This window comes from Cervus elaphus, chromosome 6 (assembly GCF_910594005.1).
Source record: "Cervus elaphus chromosome 6, mCerEla1.1, whole genome shotgun sequence".
Taxonomy (NCBI): domain Eukaryota; kingdom Metazoa; phylum Chordata; class Mammalia; order Artiodactyla; family Cervidae; genus Cervus; species Cervus elaphus.
This window is the reverse complement of record NC_057820.1, coordinates 43,075,083-43,089,856: the sequence shown is the minus strand read 5'-3', so window position 1 is coordinate 43,089,856 and position 14,774 is coordinate 43,075,083.

Sequence of the window (14,774 nt, the reverse complement as noted above, 5' to 3'; positions counted from 1 at the left end):
CTTTGACGTTCAGGAACATAAACTGATATCTGAGCACAGATTCAGGGACAATGCTTAGAGTTGTGTTAAGAGGAATTTCAGCTTCAAACAGAAAACCATTTACCCCTCAAGGTAGATTCCTTATAAATTCATGCTGCTGCCTCTTTGTTATTTTGTTCCAAACAGTTGATATCACACCTTAGAAATATTTCATACCAGGGTGCTTTCCACATAACTATCAGCATTTGTCAGATGAGAATAAGAATAACAAAAATTTTTCTGTAAAGGGCCTGAGAATAAGTACTTTAGACTGTGGGTCATGCAGTCTGTCACAACTGATCACCTCTCCCATTGTAGTGCAAAAGCAGGCAGATTATGGGTGAGTCAGCAAAGGGACGTGGCTGTGTTCCAGCAAAACTTTATAAAAACAGGCAGCAAGCCATGTTTAGACTGTGGGCTGTAGTTTACTGACCCCTGGACAAACATGCCAAATAAAAATGGTCAATGCAGCCATTGGCGTGTTAGTAACACCAAGAGCAAGATAGGAGATGTGTTCTGAGGTTAATCCTTGTGGCTTTGTTTTTCGTCCTCCTCTAGTTACTCACTACTACTTAGATCTCCATAGCTCCAAATGAGTGAACATTTGATAAAGTATCTAGGCAATTTTGGCAAAATAAAAATTTTTTCTAGTCCTATTATATGGTCACTTCATTTAAATACATTTTTCTTTTCTCCTGAATCACCTGGTTGACTATGCCTCTAGGAAGTCAGATTTTTAACTTTAGTGTTCTGTTGATTACAGGTACTGGTGAATCTTCTGAAATTATGCAATATGAAGGTACTTTTACTGTTTCTCATGCTACAACCAAACAAGAGATCTTATATACAAACCCTATCATAGGAAATTATCCAGTCCATATTTAATTATTGATACGAGGCTTTTAAAAGGCATCCATCCATAAGCTTAGAAAAAGGAAGTCTTGTTACACTAAAATTAACTCAAAATGGAATGTGAATTTAAATGTAAAAGTGAAACTTTAAAATTTTAGAGATACGTAGAAAATCTTCAGAACTTAAGCAAGGAGTTCATAGACTTGACACAAAGGTATAGTTCATGAAAAGACAAACATAAATTGGACTTCATCAAAGGTAAAAAATTTTGCTCTGCAAAAAACCTTGTAAAGAGAATGAAAAGACAAACTACAGATTGGCCAAAAATATTTGCAAACCACATATCCAACAAAGGACTTGTATCTAGAATATGTAAAGAGATCTCAAAAATCACAGATGCTTCTAGTTAGCTGGAAAACAGAGAGGGGTCAAAACTGAGAATTTATTGAAAACATTTTTGCTAGCTTATTACATGCATGGTTCTCAGAATTTTTAAAAAACTATCAGTAAATGTAAATTGTACATCTTTGAAAAGAATTCTCAAGCACTTATGACTCTTACCACAAAGGTGTATTTAGAGTCCCTCCCCCAACGTTTTTAAAAGGAGATACTCTGCATATCACATTTGGAAATTACAAAAAAGAAAAATTTAAGATAAATAATTACTTTTGAATGAAACCATCCCTACTATCCAGAAGGAAGTACAGTCCTAGAAATATCACATTCATTTCATTCACTCATTCATTCCACAAATATTTACAAACTATTTACATGTGTACTGTCCTAGGAATCAGATTTAGCAGTGACTAAAACACACATCAGAATGAAAACCCCTGCCCTCAAGAAGCCTACATTATAGTGATTTTACTGTGACAAAAAGCCCAGTTAAAACAGCAAGAAACTGTTCAAATAATGTTCACGATCAATGTATACCTACTCTTAGTTGATTACACAAGACCTGTGGATCAGAGAACTCTTTCTTTTTTTTTTTTTTAACTTTTTGGACATTTCCTGTGGCATGTGGGATCCTAGTTCCCTGACCAGGGATTGAACCTGCACCCTCTGAATTGGAAGGTGGAGCCTTAATCACGGGACTACAGGGGAAGTCCCCAAGAGAATTTAAAAAAATTTTTTTAATTTAATGAGGGACTTCTCTGGTGGTCTAGCGCCTAAGATTCTGCACTACCAATTCATGGGGCCCAGGTTAAAGCCCTTGTCAGATAACTAGATCCCACCTGCTACAACTGAAGATCATGTAGGCTACTGATAAGAGCTGGCACAGCCAAATAAATAAACAAATATTTTTTTAAAAATAAAGTAAAAATAAAAATGGAATCAGTGTAGTAAATCAGGCTATATAAATACCAAAATGTATATGATCACTCCTAGGCCCATCTTGGGCCACCATGTTATCAAATCTCATCTAATCAGAAGTTGCAGAAGCACCAAAGGCTCTGTGGAAAACTTTAACTGGCTCCCCCTGAATCAAATCCAAACCTTTGTGGGGTTTTGGAATATGCAGTTCCTTTTCACAAAAATTATTTTGTTTATTTAAGTAATGAATATTATTATTTTAAATGAGTTAATAAATATTTTCTAAATTTCTTAGTTTAATTCTAATAACATTAAATACTGATAGACAAAACAGGAAACACTCTTTAGGATCTTCAATAATTTTTTTAAATGTTAAAAATATATTTGGACTCCAAGACCATATTTTGAAGATCAATTGCCAAATGAAATAAGCGGTATTCCCAATTTATATTTCATGTAAGTAGGGCCAAAATGGTCAGGAAGATGTAAAGGACAAGGCTAATTTGATCTTGTCTTCCTTTCTGTTCAGCTCTAAAAAGTAATAGATATTCATTTCATATTCTGAAACCAACATAAGTAGAATTCTACTGTATTAAGTGAACTTTGGCAACCTAGCATGTGTATTCCTATTGCCTCTGTTGTTTTTAAGTCACTAAGTCATGTCTGACTCTTTGGGACCCCTTGGAGTGCAGCACGCCAGGCTTCCCTGTCCACTATTTCCTAGAGTTTGCTCAAACTCATGTCCATTGAGTTGGTGATGCCATTCAACCATTTCATCCTCAGTCACCCCCTTCTCCTGCCCTCAATCTTTCCCAGCATCAGGGTCTTTTTTAATAAGTTGGCTCTTCACATCACGTGGCCAAAGTATTGGAGCTTCAGCTTCAGCATCAGTCCTTCCAATGAATATTCACTGTTGATTTCCTTTAGGATTGACTAGTTTGATCTCTTTGCATCCAAGGAACTTAAGAGTTTTCTCCAGCAACATCAAATTTAAACTTTTAAGAAAAATTATCCCAAATTTGGAAATAAAGCAAAATATTACTACATGCCTTTGTAAAGTCATACTAGAGCATTCTCTAAGAAGCCTAAAGGGGATCATCAAATTCTAGGGGCTGTCATCTTATATGGCTTATTATTTTACCCAGTAGAGCCTAGAGCGACAATATATAGACTTGACGTACTCCTGTTCCTATTTGGAACCAGTCTCTTCCATGTTCAGCTCTAACTGTTGCTTCCTGACCTGCATACTGGTTTCTCAAGAGGCAGGTCAGCTGATGTGGTATTCCCATCTCCTTCAGAATTTTCCACAGTTTATTGTGATCCACACAGTCAAAGGCTTTGGCATAGTCAATAAAGCAGAAATAGATGTTTTTCTGGAACTCTCTTGCTTTTTCGATGAGCCAGTGGATGTTGGCAATTTGATCTCTGGTTCTCTGCTTTTCTAAAACCAGCTTGAACATCTGCAGGTTCACAGTTCATGTATTGCTGAAGCCTGGCTTGGAGAATTTTGAGCATTACTTTACTAGCGTGTGAGATGAGCGCAATAGTGTAGTAGTTTGAGCAGTTTTTGGGATTGCCTTTCTTTGGGATTGGAATGAAAACTGACCTTTTCCAGTCCTGTGACCACTGCGAGTTTTCCAAATTTGCTGGCATACTGAGTGCAGCACTTTCACAGCATCGTCTTTCAAGATTTGAAATAGCTCAACTGGAATTCCATCACCTCCACTAGCTTTGTTCATAGTGATGCTTCCTAAGGCCCACTTGACTTCACGTTCCAGGATGTCTGGCTCCAGGTGAGTGATCACACCATCGTGATTATCTGGGTCATGAAGATCTTTTTGGTACAGTTCTGTGTATTCTTGCCACCTCTTCTTAATATCTTCTGCTTCTGTTAGGTCCCTACCATGTCTGTCCTTTATTGAGCCCATCTTTGCATAAAATGTTCCCTTGGTATCTCTAATTTTCTTGAAGAGATATCTAGTTTTTCCCGCTCTATTGTTTTCCTCTATTTCTTTGCACTGATCACTAGGAAAGGGAGTACGTCAAGGCTGTATATTGTCACCCTACTTATTTAACTTATATGCAGAGTACATCATGAGAAATGCTGGGCTCTGGAGGAAGCACAAGCTGGAATCAAGATTGCCAAAAGAAATATCAATAACCTCAGATATGCAGATGACACCACCCTTATGGCAGAGAGTGAAGAAGAACTAAAAAGCCTCTTGATGAGGATGAAGGAGGAGAGTGAAAAAGTTGGCTTAAAGCTCAACATTCAGAAAACTAAGATCATGGCATCTGGTCCCATCACTTCATGGCAAATAGATGGGGAAACAGTGGAAACAGTGGCTGACTATTTTTCTGGCCTCCAAAATCACTGCAGACGGTGATTGCAGCCATGAAATTAAAAGACGCTTACTCCTTGGAAGGAAAGTTATGACCAACCTAGACAGCATATTAAAAAGCAGAGACATTACTTTGCCAACAAAGGTACGTCTAGTCAAGGCTATGGTTTTTCCAGTGGTCATGTATGGATGTGAGAGCTGGACTATAAAGAAAGCTGAGCACCACGGAATTGATGCTTTTGAACTGTGGTGTTGGAGAAGACTTGAGAGTCCCTTGGACTACAAGGAGATCCAACCAGTCCATCCTAAAGGAGATCAGTCCTGGGTGTTCATTGGAAGGACTTATGTTGAAGCTGAAACTCCAATATTCTGGCCACCTGATGAGAAAAGCTGACTCATTGAAAAAGACCCTGATGCTGGGAAAGATTGAGGGCAGGAGGAGAAGGGGATGACAGAGGATGAGATGGTTGGATAGCATCACCAACTCGATAGACTTGGGTTTGAGTGGACTCCGGGAGTTGGTGATGGACTGGGAGGCCTGGCGTGCTACGGTTCATGGGGTCGCAAAGAGTCGGACACGACTGAGCAACTGAACTGACTGACTGACTGAGAGCCTAGAGTCTGTAAAATTAGATCTTAGCTTGTAGAAGATCTGTTATAAATGACTTTGTCAGGTAGAAAAGATTATGCTAAATGTTACTGTTTTCCTAATGTGTCAATAGTAGTAGTAATAGTATCAATAGGGCTTCCCAGGTAGCTCAGCTGGTAAAGAATCTGCCTGCAATGCAGGAGACCCTGGTTCGACTCCTGGGTCAGGAAGATCCCTTGGAGAAGGGATAGGCTACCCACTCCAGTATTCTTGGGCTTCCCTGGTGGCTCACATGGTAAAGAATCCACCTGCAATGCAAATGACCTGTGTTTGATCCTTGGATTGGGAAAATCCCCTGGAGGAGGGCATGACAACCCATTCTAGTATTCTTGCCTGGAGAATCTCCACGGACAGACGAGCCTGGTGGGCTACAGTCCATGAGGTCACAAAGAGCTGGACACGACTAAGTGACTAAGCACGATGTGTCAATAAAAAGCAGTGTTGTATTTAATTTTCAGTCTTATTCCAGCAGTCTTTTCTCCATAGACTGTGTGTTTACCAGTCTCCTCTATCCTCCTTGAACTGGACTTACCATCTTGCTCATTCCCTCACTAACTAATTAAATAAGAAGACTAAATAAGAAGCCAATTTTCCTAGCACATGGGGAAGAGGATCTTTCCCATTTGAGAAGACCAGCATGTGCAAAGGCTTCATGACTCCTTTAGAGAATTTTAAGAAGTTCAGTGTGGCTAGAACTGTGCTTCTCAGACTTTGATATGCATGCAAATCACTTAGATACAATAAGTCCAAGCTAAGGCCTAAGAGTCTGCGTTTCTACAGGCTTCCAGCTAAAGCTCTTGCTGCTGATATACTAACCACACTTTTAGTAACAAGGGGCTAGGCCCGAGCATAGGAGTATGTGAGACTCTCCAGAGCTGAAGATGGGAACTGAAGATGAATGTGGGTCTAGAATAGGCGATCTAATAAAAAATAACCTTTTTTTTTTTTTTTTTTAAACAATCTACATCAAACAGAAGATTCCTAGGGCCAAGTAGGAAGTCCACTCTTCTGAAATAATATATGTGCTCCAGCCCCATTTCAGTATAATTACAGAAGCGGGACAAGGCCTACTGAGTAACTGCATGAAAACTGTCCTGTTTTTTTGTTTTTTCCTTTTTGTTTTGGCCGCTCAACTTGTGGGCTCCTATCCTACTCCTGATCAAGAGTTGAGCCCAGCCTGTGGCAGTGACGTGAAGTGAGAATCACTCAGTCGCTCAGTCGTGTCCGACTCTTTGCGACCCCATGGACTAGGATGGAACCCTGGTCTCCCGCATTGCAGGTGGATTCTTTACTAGCTGAGCCACAAGGGAAGCCCATCTACCGGACCACAAGGAATTCACAGCTCCCTCAGTTCTTTGTTTAGTTGAGCTCAGCTGTATTTGATGATGTCTACTGCCATCTAGGGATTCCCTGGTAGCTCAGCTGGTAAAGAATCCACCTGCAATGCAGGAAACCCCGGTTCGCTTCCTGGGTTGGGAAGATCCCCTGGAGACGGGAAGGGCTACCCACTCCAGTATTCTGGCCTCCGGGTTGCAGAGAGTCAGACATGACTGAGTGACTTTTAATAAGCAACTGCCATCTAGTGGAAATGAGTGGACATTTTAACTATGCTGTGCTGCGCTCAGTCATGTCCCACTCTTTGCCACCCCATGGACTGCAGCCCGCCAGGCTTCTCTGTCCATGGGGATTCTCCAGGCAAGAATGCTGGAGTGGATAGCTGTCCCCTTCTCTAGGTGATCTTCCCAACCCAGGGATTGAACCCAGGTCTCCCACATTGCAGATGGATTCTTTACTGACTGAGCCACCAGGGAAACCAGACATTTTTTTTTGGCTGTGTAATGGGGTGCTTTATTCTCCTCAGAGTGATACGTGCTAAGGTGGGCTGGGTTTGGGCCGATGTTCCCATATGTTCAGAACGGAATAAAGTGAGTCTCTGAAAAGTCTGATCTGCCTCGATGTGGAGGGGAGCCAGGGAGGATGACAATGGATGTGACCACCAGGGTGTGTTCAGTCCTGCGCTGTTCCGTCCCTGCCTGGAATGCAGGGAGGTAAGGCAGTCCTCAGGGCGGTCACTTCTAGACGGGGGCAGCCTGCCGGGCTTGGAGGGCCTTTTGCACCCCATCTTCCCACTGGGCATCTGATATCTCACGAGCCCGGGCTGGAACCGCTGGTGCAGGCGGGCGTAAGCCAGCCATCGTCCTTTTCACCAGCTCTCCGTGTTCTGGGCCCACGGGAACAGAGCTGTGGCTGTTCAGTGCTGGAGCTCCCTCCTCATCGTCATCCTCACTTTCTAATGGGGGGTCTGGTAGATGAAGTCCCAGGGCCTGGTTTTGATCCCAGGTGAGGAAACTAGATCCCACATGCCGCAGCTAAAGACCCAGCACAGCCAAATGAATAAATATTTTTTAAAAAAGAGAAGAATTCAAACCCAGGAGAGGCAGTCATCACTGACACAAACTTTCTACTCCTTCTTCTCACCGTCCTCTTCCTTCCCTCTCACCATCATCCTCATTATCACAAACTATTATGATTATGTGCCGGGCATTTTCCTAAGCCCTTTACAGGTATTATATAATTTAATTCTCACAACTGATGTGAGTTAAGTATAATTATTATTCCTGTTTCATAGGCCCAGAGCAGTTAAGCAAGTTATCCAAGGTCATTAACTAAGGAAAGCATAGCCAGAATTGGGACTTGGGAAAATTTTGGGTTTTGTTTTAATATTTTAAAAATTTTAAATAAAATTTATGTCTTTAAAGTCTATGAAAAAAAAAAGTCTATGAAGTGAATTTTTTCTCATTTCTTATTTTGTTCTCCAGATTTATTGAGGTATTGCTGACATATAACATTGTTAAAGTTTAAGTATACTATATGATGATTTGATACTAAAATGTATGTAAAATGATTACCACAATAAGGCTAGTTAACATATTCATCACCTCACGTAATCATAAATTGCGTATGTGTATGATGAAAACATTTAAAATCTACTCTCTCAGCAATTTAAAAATACATAATACAGCATTATTGTCACCATGCTGTTCCCCAGAACTTGCTGGTGCAGCTAAAAAAAAAAAAGGTTTGGTACATGTATATAATGGAATGCTACTCAGCCCTAAAAAGAATGAAATAATGCCATTTGCAGCAACATGGATAGATTTAGAGATTATCAATACTAAGTGAAGTAAGTCAGATATACAAGTACCATATGATATCACTTATGTGTGAAATCTAAAATACGACACAAATGAACTTATTTATGAAACAGAAACAGACTCAGAGACGTAGAAAACAAACTTTGGTTACCAAAAGGAAAAGGGGGTGGGGGAGGGATAAATTGGAATTTGGGATTAGCAGATGCAAACTGCTATATATAAAATAGATAAGCAACAGGGTCCTACTGCATAGCACAGGGAACTATATTCGATGTCCTGTAATCACCAGTGATGGGAAAGTATTAAAAAGAATATATATGTATATATATATATAACTGAATCATGTAGCTGTACACCAGAAACTATACAACATTGTGAACCAACCATAACTTTAATGTTTTTAAAGGTGTACAGTTCTTTTCGTGTATTGTTGAATTTGGTTAGCTGATATTTTGCTGAGGATTTTTACACTTACATTCATCAGTGATATTAGCCTGTTATTTTCTTTTTGTGTGTTGTCTTTGTCTGGTTTTGGTATCAGGGTCATGCTGGCCTTGCAGGATGATTTCAAGAGGTTTTTTGGGTTTCTTTTTTCCCCTTCATTTTTTGGAATAGTTTGAGAAGGATAGATGTTAACTATTCTTTAGATGTTTGATAGAATACACCTATGAAGCTGTCTGGCACTGGACTTTTGCTTGTTGGGAGTTTTAAAAATTACTGATTCAAAAAAAAAAATTACTGATTCAGTTTCATTACAGGTAATGCGTTTGTTCACATTTTGAACTTCTGACTGAATCTTAGACATTGTACATTTCTAGGAATTTATTCATTTCTTCTAGGTTATCCATTTGATTGATTCTAATTGTTTATAGTAACCATTTATGTATCTCCAAAATCACTGCAGATGGTGATTGCAGCCATGAAATTAAAAGACGCTTACTCCTTGGAGCATCTTACTCCTCTTACTTACTCATCTTACTTCCAAGGAGCTTACTCCTTGGAAGGAAATTTATGACCAACCTAGACAGCATATTAAAAAACAGAGACATTACTTTGCCAACAAAGGTCCATCTAGTCAAGGCTATGGTTTTTCCAGTGGTCATGTATGGATGTGAGAGTTTGACTGTGAAGAAAGCTGAGTGCCGAAGAATTGATGCTTTTGAACTGTGGTGTTGGAGAAGACCCTTGAGAGTCCCTTGGACTGCAAGGAGATCCAACCAGTCCTTCCTAAAGGAGATCAGTCCTGGGTGCTCATTGGAAGGACTGATGCTGAAGCTGAAACTCCAATACTTTGGCCACCTCATGCGAAGAGTTGACTCATTGGAAAAGACCCTGATGCTGGGAAGGATTGGGGGCAGGAGGAGAAGGGGACGACAGAGGATGAGATGGCTGGATGGCATCACCAACTCGATGGACATGAGTTTGAGTAAACTTCGGGATTTGGTGATGGACAGAGAGGACTGGCGTGCTGCGATTCATGGGGTTGCAAAGAGTCGGACACGATTGAGCAACTGAACTGAGCTGAATGTTGATTATAACTTCTTTCATTTATGATTTTATTTATTTGGGCCCACTCTTTTTTGCTTAATGAACATTGCTAAAAGCTTTATCAATTTTGTCTGGTTTTCAAAGAACCCACATCTCCTGCATTGGCAGGCAGATTCTTTACCACTGAGCCACCAGGGAAGCCCTATAATAAGGGATAGGGATCTCAATTTTAGGCATATGTAGGAGTACTACCCAAAAAAAAGGAAGTTGAGAGTATATACATGAAAATATAAGCATATAAAATACTAAAAAAATTTGGGATCTATTCCTCAATATTAAGATAAGGAAAATAAGGGGAGCTGAATTTTCTGGGGGTCTTCAAAACATAAGATCTATCAGATTTTATAGCCACCTGGAGAGGAAGTTTTCCTGGTGGCCTGGAGCCATTATTGGCAAAAATAATTGACAGGGTGATAATTTGTGTAAGATCTCTGGTTTGAATTAATGTGCCTGTCTGCCCACCTCTGTGGTCAAATTGTCTTTTACCTGAAGCAATGCCTTGCACGTACTTGGTATCTGCTGTAAGCAAGAGAGGAGTATAAGGACTCACTGTGGAATGGAAAACAGATGTCACTACCTTGGAAATCTAATCAAACAGCTTTTGAGGTATAGGGAGGCATGCATTTGCAAATCAGGAAATATTCAACCCCAGGAAGCAGATGTGGTCAAAACTCCAGGGTCATATTTTTACTCTGGTGACTATCAAAACATTTAATCTGCCCAGGGAATTTATTTCCAAATGACATTCTGAGTGACTGCTTCCATTCACTACAAGCTGGGTTTTGCGATAATTGCCTTTGATGTCTGTTTTGTAGTCTTCCTTCCTCTCCTAACCCCTGCCACTGTCAATTACTCTGGGAGGCTGCCCACAACAATGGAGACTATGGCCTCAGTAAAGGTAGGGCCCACAGTGCCAGAGGTCACAGGCTCTGCTGAAAGCTATACTGAGAGAAAAGGGAACTTCTAAAGGTTCATTTGTACTGATATATATTATTTTCCTTTCTAAAGTGTATGCCCATCATCACATGGGCGAAACATGCCATTTGCAGCAGCAGTTTCATCTCAGATTTTCAGTGGATTTACTGCCTCTGCTGTGGGCCAAGTGATTCTTGACATTGCAGGACTGTAGCTGGGGAATTCCGAAGGCAGGTAGAGAAAGAGGGGATGCTTTCTAGGCCAATAACAGTACCTTAGTGCCCTAAGGGCTTCCATAAACTATTTCTACCTTCTATACCCAGCAATCTTTCTTGAAAGAGTAAGACATTTTAGGCAGTGCCAGAGAAAGGAACTAACATTTATTGGTTCATGATTATAGGTCAAAGGTTGTACAGATCCTTCTTAGTCCTAGAACATTATCAGACCCAATTTACAGATGAGGAAAAATTAAGCTACCTTGGGATCTAAGCTCAGATCCCTAGACCCTAAAATCATGTTCTTTCTCATACAGGGAGAGAGGGGAATGAGAGTGGGAGTCAATATTACTGGCTTGTTTGGGACAGCATCTCAGTAAATACACCAGGACAGTGGCATTCATAGGAATGGGCATAAAATAGTCTCCTCCAATATATTACTTTAGATATAATGGAACAAAATGCTCACCTTTAATTCATCCTGATTTGGGGGAAATAACTGAAAATTTAAGACTATTTAAAGTACCTGATTATAAATTTTTTAAAGTTAAATAAGTCCTGATTGTATCGCACCAAGCCCATCGTATCGCAACAACTAATCAAGGACCAGAGGCACCTTTTTCAGATCCTAACTCTCCAGGTTTCTGCTGTTGGCTATTTCCCAGTAAGATAAACACTAGATGCCTGTCATACTGGATAAAGTTGTACTTTGGGTTCCCACTGCCTTCCATAATTCATTACGTTTCAAATATGCCCAAGTAATATAAGCTGCACTCATCATAAAATTCTTAATGTCTTTTTGGGCTCACTCCTAACATTATTTAAAATTGACAATCTATACTTGCAAACATGATGACTAAAGTTGCAAGTAGATGTGTTTACAAAAAACCTTTGAAACTAAGAAGTTCACAGAAAAGACATTTTAAAATTATCAAATTCTTATGTGGAATAATACAAGAAACGAATTGTCATAGAGAACACTGAGTTGTCCACAAGCAGTAAAAGTTGAGTTTAGAAACAGGAAAAGAAGATTTTTTAAAGTGGCTACCATTGACTCTGGAAGGGAAAAATAAAAAAGAAGCTATGGCAAGGAAAGCCATTTGACTTCTCCTATTTGACCTATGTTCTTAGAGATGACTTTGTCCCAGGGCCAAGTCTAAAATAATGTGTCCTTTCCGTTGTCATTATTTAAGTCCTATTTATCAGTGAGAAAGGCCAACTCTCAAAAAAAGTTGAAAACTTAAAAAGGAGTTTAAGCATTCAGCTGTGGCAAGTCACTGGAATGAGTAGACAGAATGTCACAAGTTTTATTTTGAACTTGTACACCTGATTTTGGAAAACATTTGCATGATATGTTTAGTTTTAATTTGTCCTACTTCAGTGCAAAAATTCTTGGATCCTGGAAGTCTTCCTAAGTTCTTTTTACCTCCTTTGTAACCGTGCCTCTTCAACTTTAATGTGCACAGACAGCTTGTCAAAATGCAATTCTGATTCACTAGATCTGGGTTGGGCTTCAGACTGCATTTTTACTAAGCTCTCAGGTGATGACAGTGTTTCTGATTGATGGGCTACACTCTGTGAACCAAGACTTTAGATCAGAGAATTCTTAAAACTCAGTGGAATGATATCTCAAAGGCAGGAACTAAATGGATTTATTGTTGTTTAGTCACTAAGTCATGTCTTACTCTTTTGCGACCGCATGGACTGTAGCCCACCAGGCTCCTCTGTCCATGGGATTTCGCAGGCAAGAATACTGGAGTGGGTTGCTGCTTCGGATCTTCTGGACCCAGGGATCAAACCCAAGTCTCCTGCATTGGCCGGTGGGTTCTTTACCACAGAGCCACCAGGGAAGCCCAAATGGATTAACAGAGGAAGACTTTTACTCAGGGGACATTTAAGAGTGAAAAGAATATGAATAGGACTGCCCTTGTGGCCCAGAGGTTAAGAATCCACCTGCCAGTGTAGGGGACATGGGTTCAATCCCTGGTCCAGGAAGATTCCACATGCCACAGGGCAACTAAGCCCATGTGCTGCAACTACTAAGCCTGCCTGCCTAGAGCCTGTACTCCTCAACAAGAGAAGACATCACAATGAGAGTAGCCCTGAGTTCACTGTAACTGGAGAAAGCCCCACAAGCAGCAGTGAAGACCCAGCATTGCCAAAAATTAAATTAAATTAAATTTGAAAAAAGGATATGTATAGAAACTATCTTAAACCAGACACGCTTTACTATGGAGAGATACTGGTAGATTTAAAACAAGAAGGAACTTGATCAGATTGACTGATTATTAAATATCACTCCTTTCTTCCTAAGTAGTGATCTATTAGCAAGAGATAGACAACACACAAGCCACTACTGAGGAACATAGCTAGATAATTGCAACAAAGCCCTAGTCAAGTCTTTATCTTATCTCGACCTCCCTCTGTTCCTTGTGGTAGCTATGTGCAAGTTGAGAGATTTCAAGCTTGGATGACAGACATGGTCTTTATTCAAGATATTATCTCTACAATGGAGTCATGAACCAGAGTCTACTAACTACCCTTTTTTACAGACGAGGAAACTAAGACTCAGAGTTGTGGTAATTGCGGAATGTCATTGAGCTAGTTAGTAAAATAGCTGGAATTGGAGCCCAGGTGGTCAGGGTCTAGAATCCACATTTGAAACTTCCTCAAGTATTGCTCTCAGTATTTCAACATTGTAGCGCCATCGTGTGTGTGCTAGGCATCCAAACTTGTAGGTGAAATCATCAGGATTCCTCTAGGAATGTAATTAATGTTTGTAGAGTCTAAATCTCTTCCAGAAGTCTCAGGTACATCTGCATTATACGTTTTCTACTTTTAACATCTCCACATCTTTAACTTTCATTTACCCTTCAACCCATTCAGATTCAACCAGGCATCTGACTTCATCACTCACATGAAGTGATTTTTTTTTTTTTTTTTTTTGGCTGCAACATGCAGCATGCAGAATCTTAGTTCCTGGACCAGGGATCCAACCCATGTTCCCTGCAGTGGAAGCGCCGATTCCTAACCATTGGATCACCAAGGAAGTCCCCTAAGTGACCTTTGAAAAGCCCTGGCTGTCTCCCATGTTGCCAAATCTGGTATATGCATTCTACTCCTAATCTGACACAGCCTCTCAACAGCATTTGGTCCAGCCCTCTGGTTTCTCTGACACTGTACCATTTTGTTCTCTGATATCTCTGTTCCCTCTCCAGTCTCCTTTTGCTACCTCTTCATTCTCCATTCCAGCTTGATATTGTATCACAACAAACTGTGGAAAATTCTTAAAGAGCTAGGAATACCAGACTACCTTACCTGTCTCCCAAGAAACCTGTATGCAGGTCAAGAAGCAACAGAACAGGACATGAAACAATGAACTGGTTCAAAATTGGGAAAGGAGTACATCAAGGTTGTATATTGTCACCCTGCTTATTTAACTTCTGTGCAGAGTACATCATATGAAATGCCAGGCTGAATGAATCACAAGCTGGAATCAAGATTGCTGGGAGAAATATCAATAACCTCAGATATGCAAATAATACCACTCTAATAGCAGAAAGTGAAGAGGAACCAAAGAGCCTCTTGATGAGGATGAAAGAGGAGAGTGAAAAAGCTGGCTTAAAACCCAACATTCAAAAAACTAAGATCATGGCACCTGGTCCCATCACTTCATGGCAAATGGATGGGGAAAAAGCTGAAACAGTGACAGACTTTATTTTCCTGGGCTCCAAAATCACTGTGGACAGGGACTGCAGCCATGAAG